The 17818-nt window shown below is 36.9% G+C and overlaps 1 pseudogene; it reads left to right on the top strand.

Annotated features, from left to right (window-relative positions):
• The first annotated feature begins 1793 nt into the window (after positions 1-1793).
• On the top strand, positions 1794-17523 carry LOC143619461 (protochlorophyllide reductase-like; annotated as a pseudogene).
• The last annotated feature ends 295 nt before the right edge of the window (positions 17524-17818 follow it).

The raw sequence follows: 17818 nt of genomic DNA, 5'->3' as shown, positions 1-17818 counted from the left end.
ACTTACTTTTAAAAAATCAAATACTTTAATTCCTTATGTGTTTACATTTTAGACTTCAAACTTTAATTATTTATGTTACTTGTCAAGTTATTTTACTTTAAAGCTTTGAAAACCATCTACTAACTCAAGACCCATCTAGGTCTTGCCCGTTGAACTTTCTCATCCCCCGTTTTATCGCAAACTATCCTTCAAGTTACTTATTTCATGTAAGTACATTTCCCCCGTTTTCACTTTTTTACTTTGGGGGTAACATGCATACTTATCCAAAACAAGAACGATTTATAATACTCTATCTTCAAACCACAAACCTTAGGGTGTATGATACTTAGAATACTTGCTCTATTATGTGTTATATGTTTCATATGTTTTACATGCACGAGTGTTTATTTTTACGTTGTTGTGGAACGCAATAAGTATGATCATACGAAACCCTAACTACTTTGCCTTGTGCAAGTATCATAGGGCATCATTATCCGAGTATGTGGGTTGCTAACGTTTAGAAAGGATCCTCATTTACATATGTTTTATATACCACGATTGATGCTTTTTATAGTATCATATACGTTTGTGGATTTCGCTTATATTATATATACTCAAAACTAGGAAACTGCTCATCAACATTCAAGTTGACAAATATTATTTTATGCATTGTTATAGGTTTAATTATTGGTTGATTGAAGTTTGAAGGTGCTATCTTATTTGAGATCGTTTAAGTTATTAGAAGAATGAACAGTTTAAATTCTTATATTTGGTGTTATTTGTATGAACAAGATGTACTTTTGTTGATTGAATGAAATTAATGAGTTGTTTAAATATTGTCACTTTAATAGTGTCTTGTGTTCCTGGGCAATCCGTTGCACCCCGGCATGTTCCGCCGCCTTTGGTCAGGGTGTGACGCATGGACCCGTTGGCTCTCTCAAGGTTGAAGAGTGCTGGAAATTTACAGCAAAGGGGAGCATCTCCAGTCCACCTATCCAACCAGAAACAAGTATCTCGCCACTTTTGACTGTGCTTTTCGTTAACACGTTTAAAGTCATATCATATTCGGTGAAGAGACCATTTATTTTTGTAGTGTTATTCCAAACTCCGGTTATTATTGATTTTGATGGAATCGGTTTAATGCCACGAACATTAATACTATATTATTCTTAAATTTTATTTCAAAAACTTCAGTTAGAAAAATTATCAAAAAAACCTAGACAACAAACTATGATTGGCTATTAAATCATCAACGTGGACACGCTTCTCAATAAACCCCAACCTATCGTCCATTCGCCCCGACCAAAAGTTGTGTGTTGTATCACCCACAACGACATCTTGTAATTACACTACATTTCGAGTAGCCAGAAACAAAAGATCTTCCACTTAAAACTTACTCATGGCCCTTCGAACAGCTAGCTTCTCTTCTCCCATCAGCAATCTTTGTCTAAAAACATGCATAATTTCACGCCAAAACTTCACTTAAACTGCTTTTGCTTTGCTATTTTGTATTTTTATTCTGATCGGTAACATGAAACTAAAAGTGGAAACTGAATTTTTCGATCAAGGAGAGTTCTTTTCTGTTAAACAACGTCATATCTGATTTTAGTCATTTGTTGATCACTCAACGAGCAAAGCCTTTATTAGGACCAATTCGTGCACATACAGCAACCGCGGCTCCATCGGTCAACGATGTCGCATCGGCTAGCAAGAAAACGTTATGAAAAGGAAATGTGGCTATTACGGGTGTGTTGCGCGGTCTTGGTCTAGCCACAACGAATGCTTAAGCCAACACTGGAAAAAGGCACATACCAATGACTTGTAGAAACTTTTTGAAAGCCGAAAAGGCGGCTAAATCGGTTGGATTTGGTAAGGAGGACTACACGGTTATGCACCTTGACCTTTCCAGTCTCGAAAGTGTTCGATAATTTGTTGACACATTTAGGCGTTCGGGTCGACCGCTTGATGCACTTGTGTGCCATGTCGCGGTGTATCTGCCTATGGCACATCAGAAGGATTTGAACTAATTAGTGTTGGGACTAATCATCTTGGACATTTTTACTCTCCTAGTTGCTGGTTGATGGCCTTAAGAAATCGAATTACCCATAAAAACGACTCCTCATTGTTGTCTCCATAACAAGTACCACTTCTTACAAATTCCCAACCTCGTCGATTAAATATGTGTTCATAATACGAAAAATTTCAAAATAACTGAAAAACTGTTGTGATGAATAGTATTTTCTGTTATGTACATAAAAACTTAATTCATGTGTTTGTGTTTTTTCTTAAGAATTAACGTTCACCTAAATATATGTATTATGTAGGTTATGTATATATGTATAAGATAACTAACATGATTTGTAGATGTGTATAAGATCGATTAATAAATGAAATTTGTTCATACCTTTTGCTTTTCTTTAGCAGTGACATATTAGCCATTATTAAGTATTGCATTTCAACAATTTTCGTATATTTTGCTAACTGTAAAAAAAATAAAATAAAATTGTTTTCCGGTTATCACAAAAAACTTTGTTCTGACTAAAACCTCCCATGTATATGAATCTATTATTGTATTTATATATTTACTTAATATTAATGTGACCTTAACGTCACATGTTCGGGCCTTGAAAACAACTTCTTGCATCAAGCCCAACTGGGCAAACCACCCCTAAAATGTGTGGAAGCCTTCTATAGGGGTGCCCCAAGGAGGGAATGTGGGCACCCGGTTGGGACACATATTTCTAGGGGAACAAAAATTTTCAAAGTTTTCTGATATTATATATTTATACTTTTTGTAGTAAAGCCATGCATTCAGCCTAGTAATTTACTGAGTTTTAGTTACTTTTATTTGTGGATGGTTAAACGGTAGCCTTCTGTAAATCAATACCATGATTTTGCTTATTTTTTATGTTTATTGGTATAACTTTAATTGTTGTTTTAAAAATTAGTTTACATTATTTAATTCGTTAAAGCCTAAAGTGCATAATTTTTCCGCCTCAGCAGGGCACGTGAATTCTCAGGGCCGCTACTGACCTTGTGCACCAGGCTTTCCGTTTACTTTAATAGCTATATGCATGTCATCTCTCTCAATAGGAAAGAGTTTCTTACAAGTTATTCATTATGCATCAATATTGTTTTGATTTTCTGTTTAATTCTATCACTCACAAGGTGTTTGGCATTAAATTTTGAAAAAAAAAAATATTCTTATGATTATGTTATGGTCGGGTCTAAATTAGGAAACACAAACCATTGGCTGGGAATGTTCCACCAAAAGGCTAACTTGGGGGACATGAGAAAGCTAGCAGGTGGGTTGAACGCGCCAACCAGTTATGCCATGATTGAGTGAGGTGAGTTTGATGGTGCTAAGGCCTACAAAGATAGCAAAGTGTGCAATATGCTGACAATGCAAGATTTCCATAGAAGGTACCATGAAGAATCCGGATTACCTTTTCGTCCATGTACCCTGGTTGTATTGCCACCACGGGCCTTTTCAGGGAAAACATCCTGTTGTTTAAACTTTTGTTTCCGCCACTCCAAAAGTACACCACAAAAGGTTATGTGTCGGAAGAGGAAGCCAGAAAAAGCCTAGCTCAGGTTAGACGTTAATGTACAACTTTTAAAGGGTTGTGCTAAGAGTGGTGGTTTTTTAAAACAAATAAAAAATTGTAGGTTTAATATAAAGAAAGTGGCTTCTTGGTCTCTGTCAACGGGGCAAATGAAATTTAAGTGTCCAGTCATATTTCAGATGGTTGGATTGGATTCATCTCTTATAGTGACAATCTATGTAAGCGACAACATGTAACTTTGTGGTGCCAAAATCAACCATGTGAGATGGTTGGATCAAACTTTATTCCCTTACACACCATTCTGCCACGTGGAAACACAAATGAGACCAATCATTTGAGATCGCTGGATCGAATTCACATTTCCAATCATGGCAAGCTCACGGTGCACTATTTTCAACCCGTAAGCCCCATAAAAATATTAACATCTTTTAATTTCGCCGTTGCTTCACCTAACGGTAGGTGAAATGTCTAGGTTTCAGAACACCATCTTTCCACCAGAGTCGTGATTAACCCACAATCAAGAAGACTGTAATTACAATATATTATTCCACCAAAACCAGCGAACCGCACAAGGGATAGAACTTTATCAAGCATGCCATGGTTATTTAAATATGAACAAAATTTTGATCACTCGTTTTAGTAACAAGCTTGTCACCACAACTTTCGACATTTTGATGGAACCTAGACGCCCGATGTGATTCTTGCAAATATAAAAGATCATCAATGAGTTAGGTGATAAATTTTTAGGTGATAATGGTGTTTGTTAGAGGTTTTAGGAAAAAAAAGATGAGTATGAATGTGGGGTAGTAATTTGAGAAAGAAGGTAGAGTTGTGAATGGAATTTATAAAGTTGAAACTAGAATAAATATATAGGAAAAATTATTGGTGTTCAAAAGCGGAAGGGTGATCAAAAAATTTCTAACTTGCATGTGAATATTAGTAGGGCAAGGGAATAAGCAAGGTGACGATAATGTTTAGAATGTGTTATATTACATCTGTTGGGTTACAGTGGTGATCAGTCAACGGTTTAATTAAATAGGTTTCATAATTATTTATTAGGTTAATAAATGAATACGCAGCGGAATACAAAACCGAGTAATCACCAATTAACGGAACCGTACATGATCCGGTTACATGCAATACGAGTACGAGACAAAACCAACCAAAGTAAATAATAATATACAAGACATTAATTAATTTTACCTTGGTTAATAAATAACTGGTTGAGACACCGAGAGCTAAAAGACAACGCTAGGTGACCAAACGAGATGGACAAACGACAATGGCGGTGCACGAGTGGACCGGCAACGTGGATGGAGCGAGGCGGCGATGCTGCTCGGCTGGGCTACGGCTTGACTGCGGCTGCGGCTGGCTTGCTGCGGCGGCGGTGGATGGAGCCGAGTGAGAGAGAGAGGGGTGAGGGATGGTGGCAAGGGTTTTTTTTTTAATCTCTTAGTTAATTTTTCCTAATGACATATTAACTAGTTTATATAACTAGTTAATCATGTCGGGACACCAAGCCCACATTAAGCCCATTCTCATTAAATGTCCACATCTCGTTTATTAGTCGTTACCGGTTAACTAGCGTAAGCGGTCTATATCCGTTACCCAAGGTGTAACTCTTATGGGTCATAAACCGGTCGGCCGCGTTGACTTACCCGAACCGGTCCATAATTCCAACAGTCTCCCACTTGGACGGATTCGGTTAAGTTTCTCAACGCTGACAACCAGCGGTGCTCTAGCTACACATGGATGCCCCCAACAAGTTATGACATTTTAAATTCATTAACCAAAAGATCTTGGAATACACTGATAATGAAAATATAGTAATCGTTGTCATCTATCCTTTCCGCATAAGACACCAATTGAACAATGAGACATGGATCAGATCAATCTCATATGATGTTCAATCATTATCATTTTCATTCATGAGTCAAAATGGTTCAATCAAACACACGGTAAGTTTGGGTGAGGCCTCACACAATCAACGAAGGCGCCAAGATGTCTAACTGTTACATATCATGTAAGAGTACAGAATCCCATCATGATTACATACAACTCCCACTAAACTTCATAATACTCCCAACCAGTGCCTTTATGACTGGGAGTTACGCGATAGCGGTTGACATTGATCAAAGAATACCTTCAGTAAACGAAAGTTCTAATATGCATATCAGGTTTAAGGATACTAAATGAGCATACCAATATCAAATGCATATTGTGACTAAGATCCATGAAGATGATTTGATGCAATTTACATCCAACGTCATTCATAATGAGGTCTGTGAGTTTGGAAGTCAACCCTTTGAGTCCAAAGTCAGAATAGTCTTAATTCAGAATCGCTCCCACGAGTCTGACCGACTACGGATAATTTAGAATACGATATTCATGGATTAAACGTATTAAAATGAACACGGTTATAATATTCAATATTTGCATTTAACCATTAAATCAAAAGTAAACTCAAAAGTATAATTGTTTAAATGTTCATACATCCAAATACTAAATCAAAACAAATTACTAGCTAACCTAAGACTGATAGCATCCCTGTGTTGGTCATGCTTGTCCTGAGTCATCGGCTTAGTGAACGGGTCTGCTAGGTTTTGATTTGTGTCAACTTTGCTTATTATAATGTCACTTCGTTCCAGTATTTCCCGTACATAATGGAACTAAAAAAATGCGCTTGGCCATGTGATGATAATTGGGCTTTTCGGCCTGAGCAATAGTTCCTGTGTTATCACATATTACGTCGATCATTTTCCTAAACTTGGAACCAGATCGAGGTTGTCTATGAATTTTTTCATCCAAGTAGATTATGAGCGAGAAACATCTTGAACACTCTGGAACATATCTTTGGTCCTTTTCTAGTGCATACCACAGCGTACATGATAGATTCAATTGTTGAATCATACGGAATTGCTTGCATGTGCTTTGTCTCAATGTCCATTTTCGGAGATTGAAATTTGCTTAACACAGTTCCTTTAGCAATGAGAACAGCTCCTTTCTTGGAGTTATCCATTGAGAAGCGTGTCATGACCTTGTTTGTGTATGTACTTTGACTTAGCCCTAGAAGCCGCTTAGACCTGTCTTGGTAGATATTGATTCCTAGAATATAAGCAGCTTCACCAAGATCTTTCATTGCGAAACAAGATCCCAACCAGTGCTTAACTTCCTTAAGCATAGGAATGTTGTTTCCAACGATCAGTATATCATCCACAAGCAGGATGAGGAATGATATAGTGCTCCCACTAGCCTTTCTGTAAACACAAGGCTCATCTATAATTTTGATAAAACCAAACTCTTTGATTTTCTCATCAAAATGTAGATTCCAGCTACGAGATGCTTGTTTGAGTCCATAGATGGACTTATTCAGTTTGCACACCCTATTAGGATATTTGAGATCGAAAAAACCTTCAGGCTGAACCATATAGACATCTTCTGAAAGGTGTCCATTAAGAAAAGCAGTTTTGACATCCATATGCCATATCTCGTAGTCATAATACGCAGCTATGGCAAGTAATATCCTTATTGACTTAGTCATAGCAACGGGCGAGAAGGTTTCATCATAGACAACTCCTTGAGTTTGAGTAAAACCTTTCGCTACTAGCCGTTCTTTATAGGTCTGTACATTTCCATGCATGTCGGTTTTTCTTTTGAAAGTCCACTTGCTCCCTACTGCCCGACCATCGGGGGGTAGCTCAACCAAGTTCCAGACTTGATTGTCATACATAGATTGCATATCGGTGTTCATGGTTTCATGCCATTTCTCAGATTCCGGATCTAAGATAGCAAATTTGTAGTTAGTAGGTTCGTCATTTGACTTGGCTACTAATAGGACTTCAGGACCATTCAGATTCCATAGGTATCTAGGATTTGGTATGGAGTCCTACTACTTCTGAGAACGCTCGTGTTTATGTCAGATGTATCAGCAACAACACCTTGTTGATCAGATGCTCTAACTTCCTCAGCTGATTTTTGTGGTTCTCGAATTTCTTCAAGATCAACAATATTATTCCCAGTTCCTTGATCGAGAATTTATTTCTCAAGTAAGTGGCCTTTCCTTTTGATAGAAATCAAATTTTTATTAGGGTGGAAGAAATAATATCCGCTTTGGTTGTAGTATCCGACGAAAACAACTTTTACACCGTGAGGATCGAGTTTGTCATCAGAATCACTGGTGACATATGCATCGCATCCCCATACTCTAAGGAAAGACAAATTGGTTTTACGCCCATACCATATCTCATATGGGGCTTTATTTACCTTTTTAGTTGGAGCCAGATTAACAATGCTGGTGGCGGTCATAAGGGCATAGCTCCAAAAGGAGTGAGGCAAGTTAGGTCTACACATCATCGATCGGACCATGTTTAGCAAGGTTCGGTTTATCCTCTCGCTCACGCCATTATGTTGGGGTGTGCCGGGTGGAGTGAGCTGTGAAACAATTCCACACCTTTTTAGATGATTGATGAACTCTGAGCTGAGATACTCTCCACCTCGATCTGATCGAAGCATTTTAATAGTTTTTCCGAGTTGGTTTTCCACTACGTTTGAAACTCTATGTACTTTTCAAAAGTTTCATGCTTGTGTTTCATAAGATACATGTAAGCATATCGACTATAATCGTCAATAAAAGAAACGAAGTATCTTTGATGGTTTCTAGACATAGTTTTGAAAGGGCCGCATACATCAGTATGTATATGTCCTAAAAGGTCCCTTGCTCGTTCACTTTTATGATTGAAGGAGTCCTTGGCGAGTTTGCCAGCTAAACAAGACTCACAGTCGTCAAAAGAGTCTGGTCCTGTGGATTCAAGAATCCCTTCGGATTGGAGTCTTTTAACTCGTGCCTGGATTATGTGGCCAAGTCGGCAATGCCATAGAAACGTATCATTGATGCCAGATCTGATACGTTTAGAAAGATTAAATACATTATTGTTAATTTGAACATCAATCTCATAAATACCATTTCGAGGTTTAGCCTTAAATAAATTATATTATTCAAGTAGGCAGAAATAGCAATACCACTAAAAGCGTACTTAAATCCTTGTTCAAAAACTAAAGAAACTGAATAAATGTTCCTGGTCAAACCAGGTGCAAACAAACAGTTATTCAAATTAACTATAAGGCCAGACGGACAAGCAAAATGATATGTGCCAGTTGCAAGAACTCGGACTCTATTCCCATCACCAACGATGAGTTCCATGCTGCCTTGTTTCAGTGTCTTCCAGTTCTCAGGTTTCTTCAAGACATTAACGATGTGGTAACCACATCCGGTATCAAATACCCATGTGTTGCTAGAAAGAGTAAAACTTCAATAACGTATATGGAAATACCTTTAGAGGAGCCTTCACCATTGGCTTTCCTCTTTGCTAGCTCAGCTAGATGCTCGGGGCAGTTACGCATCCAGTGCCCCATCATGTTGCACTGGCACTCCTTATGAGGCGGCAGTGGTGCCTTTGCAACATTCTTGTTAGTTTTGTTGGCATACTTGGCAGCAACAGTAACCTTCTTCTTGCCTTTACCGTTATAGCCCAGGTTCTTGGGTTTTGTCTTTTTGACACCAGCAGATCGAACCATCAAAACTTGATTGGTTTTAGCAGGAATGTTCATCTCAGCCAATTTGAGCATACCATGAAGCTCTGGCACTGCCTTCACCCAGGCATTCATGTTAAAATTCATTACGAACTGGTCATAAGAGCTGGGAAGGGAGTTCAAGATGAAGTCCGCTGCCATTTCATCTGACAGAGGATAATCAAGTTTCTTCAGTTGGTCGATGTACCCTTTCATCTTCACGACATGCGCACTAATAGGGGATCCATATTCCATCTTGCAGCTGATAAGCTGTTTCATGGTGTCGAAACGTTCTTGACGGGCTTGTTTCTGAAACATGCCCTTGAGTTGCTCAAGCATCTCATAGGCATCAAGATCGTCTAATCCTTTAGCAAGCTCAAATGACATGGTGGCTAGCATAATGCAAGCGACTTCAGTGGAGTCGTCATTATGCTTATCAAGAACCCTTCTGGCAGCAGCTGTATTATTTTCAGGCTCTAATGGAACCGGTCCATCGAGAACATAGAGCTTCTTAGCCATTTTGAGAACAAGTCTCAAATTGCGGTGCCACTCAAGAAAGTTAGTGCCATTTAGCTTTTCTTTCTCAAGAATAGTCTTGAGGGTGAATGATGAGTTATTTTCAGTCGACATATGTTTAAATAAGCAAAAGTAAGTTAATTAGTATTTTCGATGATATTATCCTATTATTAATGACCTGATTAACATTAATAAAATAGGGATTTGAGAATCTGGCTTCTAGTTAGTAATGGCAGCTGTAGTACACAACGTTAGTAAGTGGTTAGGCAGACTGACAACGATTTCCAATTGTGAATAAAGCACAACTCTCGGCTATGAGGCCTATTAAGACAACAATTTCCTAAGTAGATACGTTTAGCCTCATCTATACCCACCTTAGTGTTCAGACAGCTGTAGCACGTAACAGAAGAGTAAAGTAATAGTCGCCCTTGTACAGTCACGTGTAAAAGGGCCGGATGTGTCAACGAAACCCTTTCACCATGAAGGGATGGGCTAGAAAACAAGTGTGGTGCTGTAGCTCCAAACACTTGAAATTTCACAGTATGCCTTAAGTGTGGCATATAGTAGGATGACATTAACTATTGATTTTAAAATTGGGATTAATATAGAATTTACCGAATAGAGTAAAAGTCCAGTTTTACTATGTTAATCGGGACAACTTGATGAACCCTTTCATCTCTCAGGAAACTCAATTTTAAATAACCTATTAAAACTAAGTTTGTCGCGATATGACTAACCAATTTTAAGTTAATAGTTAAACTATTAAGTTATAAGGTTTTGGAAAATCAAATTTATTTTAATTTTGCAAAAACTTTATTGGTTGATAAAAAATTTATTTTAATATATTTAGTATTAGGTTGGTGGTATTATAACCTATTATAATCAAGCAAGCAACCATAATGGCAAACAAGAATATGTAAATCTTAAATGGCCAAAAAGGTGATTGGTCTTGCTAGAGCCTATTAGCAAGACCAGTCGGGTCAAGGGGTCACAACACAAAAACAACCACATGGATGGACTCTTGGTGCATCCCGTCATCTTTGCTAACTCCCACTTACTTCAAGAACTCCGTGAGCTCGTCTTCGGTTATCCTTCGAGTCTTCTTCATTACAATATTAAAAATACATATAATAAAAAACCAAACCCTATCTATTAATATTTTGAACCATCAAGGTGGCCAAAAACCATAAAATAAAACCGAAAAATAAATACAACTTCGAACCATCCATATGGCCAAAATCAAACAACTAATCACACAAGGTCGGGCCAGATTTACATATTCAATAAAAATAAAATTGAGCAATATTTTGGTCAGATAAAAGAAATAAAAATTGACCAAAGCAAGATTGCTCAAAAACATATCAAGATCAAAAACTTCAACTAGCTTGAAGTTTATGATGTAGATCCGGTGAAAAGACCGGATTCGACTCGTATGTTGTAACCAAGGCTCTGATACCATTGTTGGGTTCCAGTGGTGATCAGTCAACACTTTAATAGTTAAACCCTTTTTAATTAAATAGGTTGCATAATTATTAATCATGTTAATAAATGAATACGCAACGGAATACAAAAACGAGTAATCACCAATTAACGGAACCGTACAGGATCTGGTTACATACAATACGAGTACGAGACAAAACCAACCAAAGTAAATAATAACATACAAGACATTATTTAATTTTACCTCGGTTAATAAATAACCGGTTGAGACACCGAGAGCTAACGGACAACACTAGGTGACCAAACGAGATGGACAAACGACGATGGTGATGCACGAGTGGACCGGCAACGTGGATGGAGCGAGGCGTCGATGCAGCCCGGCTGGGCTGCGGCTGCGGTTGGCTGCGACAGCTAGCCGCGGCTGCGGACCGGCGGCGGTGGATGGAGCCAAGAGAGATAGAGGGGTGAGGTATGCTGGCTAGGGTTTTTTTTTAATCTCTTAGTTAATTTTTCCTAATTACATATTAACTAGTTTATATAACTAGTTAATCATGTCGGGCCACCAAGCCCACATGAAGCCCAATCTCATTAAATGTCCACATTTCATTTATTAGTCGTTACCGGTTAACTAGCGTAAGCGGTCTATATCCATTACACAAGGTGTAACGCTTACGGGTCATAAACCGGTCGGCCGCGTTGACTTACCCGAACCGGTCCATAATTCCAACAACATCAACCTGCATGCTTTCAAATCATATTTTCATCATCAAAAGAGTATATTCGTGAGCTTGCCATGATTTAAAATCGAGTCACCACAAACTTACACTTTGTCGCTTACATGGATTTCCACTAGGAGAGATGAATCTAATCTAGCTATCTTAGATGGCTAGACATCTATATTCCATTTGCTTCATTATTAGAGACCTAAAAACACTGTGTTATACTAAACCTACTATTTAAAAAAAAACAATTGTGTACACCTGCCTTTTAACTTATTGCACCCCTCTTGTAACGTGCCACATCAACCAAATTTTTTATTGTGATACTACATAACAAAAAAAGTTGTTGATAATTATGTTGGACTTGTTTTTTCAGGTTGTAAGCGAACCGAGCCTAACAAAATCAGGCGTGTATTGGTGCTGAAAGTACAAGAACTCGTCTTCATATGAAAACCTGCTTTGCCAAAAAGCCAGTGAGAAACTTATTATTTGGCTTAATTAGTCAAAAGTCATAGTCAAGCTCAAGAATGGTCTTGGTCAAGATAAAGAATGGTCAAATTGTGTGGTTCCGATGTGTTGTTGTGTTGTAGGGTACAGTATGACAATGCATTATGATTTTTATGTATCTACATTATGCTTGTGCCAAGATCAGTGAGGAAGATAGCATTGAATAATTAAGTAGGAGAATTTTAAGAGTAAATCAAGCATTCATGATATTTTGTTTCAGCAACATTGTTTTTGCTTTATGTTACTAAGATGTTAAAATAAAATATGGAGTTGTAGCATAATAAAACATCATTAAATATTTTTTTTACCAACAACTTGAATTAAAAAACACTTTTAATGGTTAGAAAAGCCTAACCGAAAGAAAAAAAACAAGGTCACATGCTAAGTAACGGGTTTCTTAATCACGCTACCCTAAAATTAAAATTACAATTAAGAGACACTACGTGAAAAACGCCTTTTAGCCACATATGTGGTCTAGGCGATTTGCCACACTTCGGCTTAAATGTGTGGCTAAAAGGTCTTTAACCGCGTTTTATAAAATGAGTTGATAATGTTTTGTAGGAAAACAAGCTGTTGAAAAGTATGTTGAATTAGAAGTAGAAGAACAGTATAAACAAATAGAGGTTGTGTAAGAAACAAAACCATCAGGCGGAGAAATGATGACTGTCACCGATGGTCGGTTTGGGCGGTTTCACGGTTTCGAACCAAACCATGAACACCCCTAGACAACATGATGCTGTATTTTATATTTGTTGCTTATTTGGTTTCAGCATTACACTTGATGTTTGAATGTGTGTATTTAGTTAATGTCTGTTTAAACTTAACCAAATGAAATAGACCTACCCTTCTATTGAACTTAAAACCAATTGACCAAAATAGCCAGAAGATGAAATGAATTCAACAAACCAGCCTGTATAAGTAGTAATAGTATTAAAAACAACCAATATTTCTTTAGTTTGAATTAATAAGTAAAAAGTAAAGAATTGTGATATCATGTATCAATGTACATTATTGACATCTAACTAGGCGAACAAACTATTGTATCAATGTACACAACTGCTGGGTTTGAAAATAAAATTCTGGTCGACAATCCCAGCATCAGTGTCCAACGCCATAATATGTCTTCTAGAACCCTCACTTATTGTAACCAGCAGTTTTTTGTAGGTGCTCTTTAGAGTGAACAAATATATAACATATTTTAACCTAATCGTTTACAAAGTTTTTTTTGTTAAATTTTTAGATTTAATAAATTTTTGTTTACGATTTGGATAAGCGTATCACATGCGTTTTTAACAAAATGTTTTTTGTTTTTACGATTAATTTGTTTTAAGATACTCCATAATTACCATTCATTAAAAATTTCATACAAAAAGCACCATTATAATACATCCCATGAAACAAAAGAAGAGAGAAACAAACGTCACCCGTACTCTGCCTTTTCAAGAGACATCCTTGCTTTCACCATGTTCTTCACGATTTTGTCACAAGAATACATTTTATTATCTTTTTGAAAATGTTAGTGTGAGTGAATAACAAAATAGATGTTACAATAATACCTCCTCCACCACCACCCAATACCCACAACCACCACACATCCGCCACCATGAACCATCACACATCTGCCACCACGAACCACCACACCTCCGCCACCACCACCACCCACCACCACACATCAGCCACCACGAACCACCACACCCCTGTCACAGTCCACCATCATCATGACCACCTGAACCCACCACCACCCACTAATATTTAAAAGCGCGCGCCTCAGCTTCTTTTAAAAGGGTATGATCGTCAAATAATTACCCCCTAACGACGATAATTATTCCCAAAATTCAACTGAACCTCGCAAGTAAATCAATATCCCTTAAAACCGTCGACGATTCGTTTCTAGTGTGAAGAACAAGGTCGAAGCACAAGCACAAGCATAAGGAGAAAATGAAGAACCCTAACCCATCTACTTCTGGAACGGAACCAAGGTCGAAGCAAGCACGATAGGTCTCAAAATAAAGATGGAAAATGTGTTAATTTATGATTATTTTAGCGTTTTAGGTTTAATTATTCTTAAAATGTAACCGTTGTGAATTTAAGCATCATAAATTGAGTTTCGCAAAGCATTTTTTAAAAGCATCTTATGTAAAGCTACCATAATGTAAAGCGTTTTATAAGCGCGTTGTTGTTTTAATACATATATTTATTTTTTTTAAAATATATGTGTAATATTAAAGCATGTTATAAGCGTCTGCTAAGCGTGTTATGGCTCTGGTATGAGATTTATCAATGTGTTGTTTGATAAGCGTTTTCAGTTTATTGTATGATATGTTTTCTGTTTACTTGTGATTCGTGTTGTTATCCCCTACCCCCATGTTTTATTGTATGTATGTGATTCATTTGTCGAAAAAAAAAAGACTGGTAAAGCTAAGCGTCTAAACGAGAAAAGAGATGAAAATACAAATAAAAGGAAGACTAAAAACGTTTCTCTGGTGGTGAAAAAGGTGAAAAAAAAACATGTTGTGGAAGCAGACTCTGATTCAGACCTTGAAACAAAAATTAACAGGTTGTTGTCAAAGCGAAAAGAGGTGGAAGACAACACCTCTGACCCGGACTTTCAATGTCCGAAAAAGAAAGCTATTAAAGAAAAGAGGCCAGCCGAGATGACATCAAGAAAACCTTTTGTTGAATTTGTAGACAAAAAAAATTGAAAAATAGTTGTGCACCTTATAATATTGTTGACGCAGTGAAGGCAATGACCCTGCCCAAAAAACTTGTGTAAAAGAAAAGGGTTTCGGGTCAATGTTAAGACTTCAAGTAACCCAAACTCCAACAAATTTGGGATATTGGTTGCTCATGAACTATATTAACTATTTAAATGTATTGAACATTGGAAGCGGTGTTATTAAGATAACACCATAAACAGTACATGAAGTGTTGGGGATACCAATGGGTAAGATTCCAGTTTTAGACAAGAGTAGACCAAGATTTGGGGGGTGGTGATGTTACTACAGATTTGTTTAAAAATCAATTCCCGTCTCCAAGAATAAGTCTAAAGCATGTGAGAGTGAAACTAGTCGTGGATCAAGGAGTTGGTGACCTGTTTAAGATTAATTTCCTTGTGTTGTTCAACACCTGTATAGGATTTATGACAAAGTCAACAACAATCAATCAACGATTCATCAACGCAATTGATACAACCTCGGATATTGAAAATATGGACTGATGCAACTATGTTATTGAAAAATTGAAAATGACAAAGGAAGACTAGAGAGATATCAACGGTCAATATAACGATCCGATCACCTTCCTTGTGATGCTTTACACGCATGAATAACAGATAACATATGGTCCATTTGGGACTCCCGTCACAACGCGTGTAGTCAACTACATAACAACAACTACTCTTAATAAGATGGACAAATACTTGTATAATAATGGTCCTCCCTTAGAAGAAGATGATGGAAATGGTGAAGATGAGGTATATGTTACAGTTCGTGTTGCAGATGCTACTAAGGTTGTTGTTGCTGCTGTGACATTTAATGTTGACGGGAAGGGGATAGATGAGGCTGTTGCTGCTACTGCTGCGTGACAGTTAGTACTGCCAGGAAAGGACATGATGAGATTGCTGTTGCGGGTATTGCTGCTACTGCTCCTGTGATAGTTAGGCAGTGTTCCCAAGTCTCATTTAAGAGAGGAAAGGAAAAGAAAGGAAAGAAAATAAAAAGTGTGTTGTGTTCCTAAGTTTTTTTTGGAAATAAAGGAAAGGAAAATCAGAATAACTTGTGTTCCAGAGATTCATTTAAGAGGAGAAAGGAAAAGAAAAGGTGAGAAAGAAAGAAGAAAATAGAAGGAAAAGTTTTCCTTCCAATTTGGAAAGAAAGTGGAAAGAAAGGAAAGGAAAAGAGAATGGTGAAATTAAAGAAAAGAAAGGAAAGGAAAACTTTCCATTCCATTCCTTTCTCTTCTTAATTGAACTCGGGAACACAGTGTAAAGTGCTGATGGGAAGGTGCTTAATGAGACTGCATTTGGTGGTACATATGGTGATGCATCTGCCAGTAAGCCTGGAGTTGAAGTAAACACTGCAGCTGCGGAGAAACAAGAACATGGTAAGAAACTTGTTATTTTCTTCTAAAAACTTCTCATCTTTTATCTCTGTATGTATTTCATCTAATGCAACATTTATATAACAACATTATATATAATAAAAAACTGATGGTCAAAGTGCATCTTAAACAGATAATGCCGATCAAACAGTTGAAGAAGATTCGGATAATGATGATGATGACATTTATTCACCTTTAAGTTTGCAAATGTCATTGGGAACACTCACCCAGGAGCTGGTTGACTATTATTTAACTCCATTACAACTGTCTGGGATATCTGCTTACACTCTTGGAATAAGGCAATGTTTTTGAAAATGTTTTTAAATTAATAATAAATATATTTTCTTTTTACAGTCTTGGAATAAGGCAATGGATAAAAAGTTGAAAAAATTTGATAAAATTTGCTCAGAGATCAACGAGTTGGTCCGTGAAGGAAAGGACAGACATCTATCTAATTACAAGATCTTTGCTTGATATTGTGAATTGGAAGACAGATTCACTAATAATGTGGTCCCTCAAACACAAGAATGGCACCATAAAAAACAACTCACTCTTTAATTTATGTGAGAAAAAATTATATTTTCTTCTTTCAAGTTTCTCTTTCCCATTTCAAAGCTATTTTTGTTTAAGTTGAAAGATCCCAATACTTATACAGCTACAACAATAGATTCAGTTGATTTAGATGTTGCTGTAGGTGATCCAGTGGCTGCTCAAAAAGGTATTTAGGCTATATTAATTATAAGTATAATTAAAACACTCATAAAACGCTTATGCTATTATTGATAAAGTTGATAAAGTTGTTAATAGAGTAGTTGATCCAGTGGTGGCTGATGCACATGTTGGTGTTGGTGAATTAGTGGCTGATGCAGGTCAAGAAAACAATGTCTCATGCGCAGATATTGATAAAGTTGTTTATACAGTGGTTGAGTTGGCTCAAGAAGGTATTTAATTATAGTTACAATTATTTTAAGTCAAATTAAAAAACCCGCGTTCTTAAAGACTTAATTATAATTATTCTTTTTAAAATTTGAATGAAAGTTACACCACTTGGATCAAAAGAAGAAAATGTGGAGCAAACCGAATTGTCAACAACTGATAACTTCATTACACTGAATCTCAATATCTTCTGAGAGAGGTTTACGTATCAACTAGTGTCACAGATGATCTTTGAAAGCTACAAGTCTACTCACACAGAATCGTTCAAGGTGATCTTTAAAAGCTACTGTCCTTGCATTTATATAACCACCAATGCAATGGATGCATTCATAGAAATAATGAACTATGAAGAAAAGAAAAAATCTACAGCATCACAGTTCAGATTCTTTGCTACAAGCACTGTGCTGGTACGAATTAATCTACTTTCTTTGTACTATTATAAAACACTCAATAACCACTTTAATCATCTGTATGTTAATTATTATATAG

The sequence above is a fragment of the Bidens hawaiensis genome, unplaced genomic scaffold, assembly GCF_021521415.1.
Source record: "Bidens hawaiensis isolate Kalapana, Puna unplaced genomic scaffold, B.hawaiensis_p1.1 tig00002442_1, whole genome shotgun sequence".
Classification (NCBI taxonomy): Eukaryota; Viridiplantae; Streptophyta; class Magnoliopsida; order Asterales; family Asteraceae; genus Bidens; species Bidens hawaiensis.
Note: the sequence above shows the minus strand (reverse complement) of the source record. Positions and strands in the feature narration are given on the sequence as shown.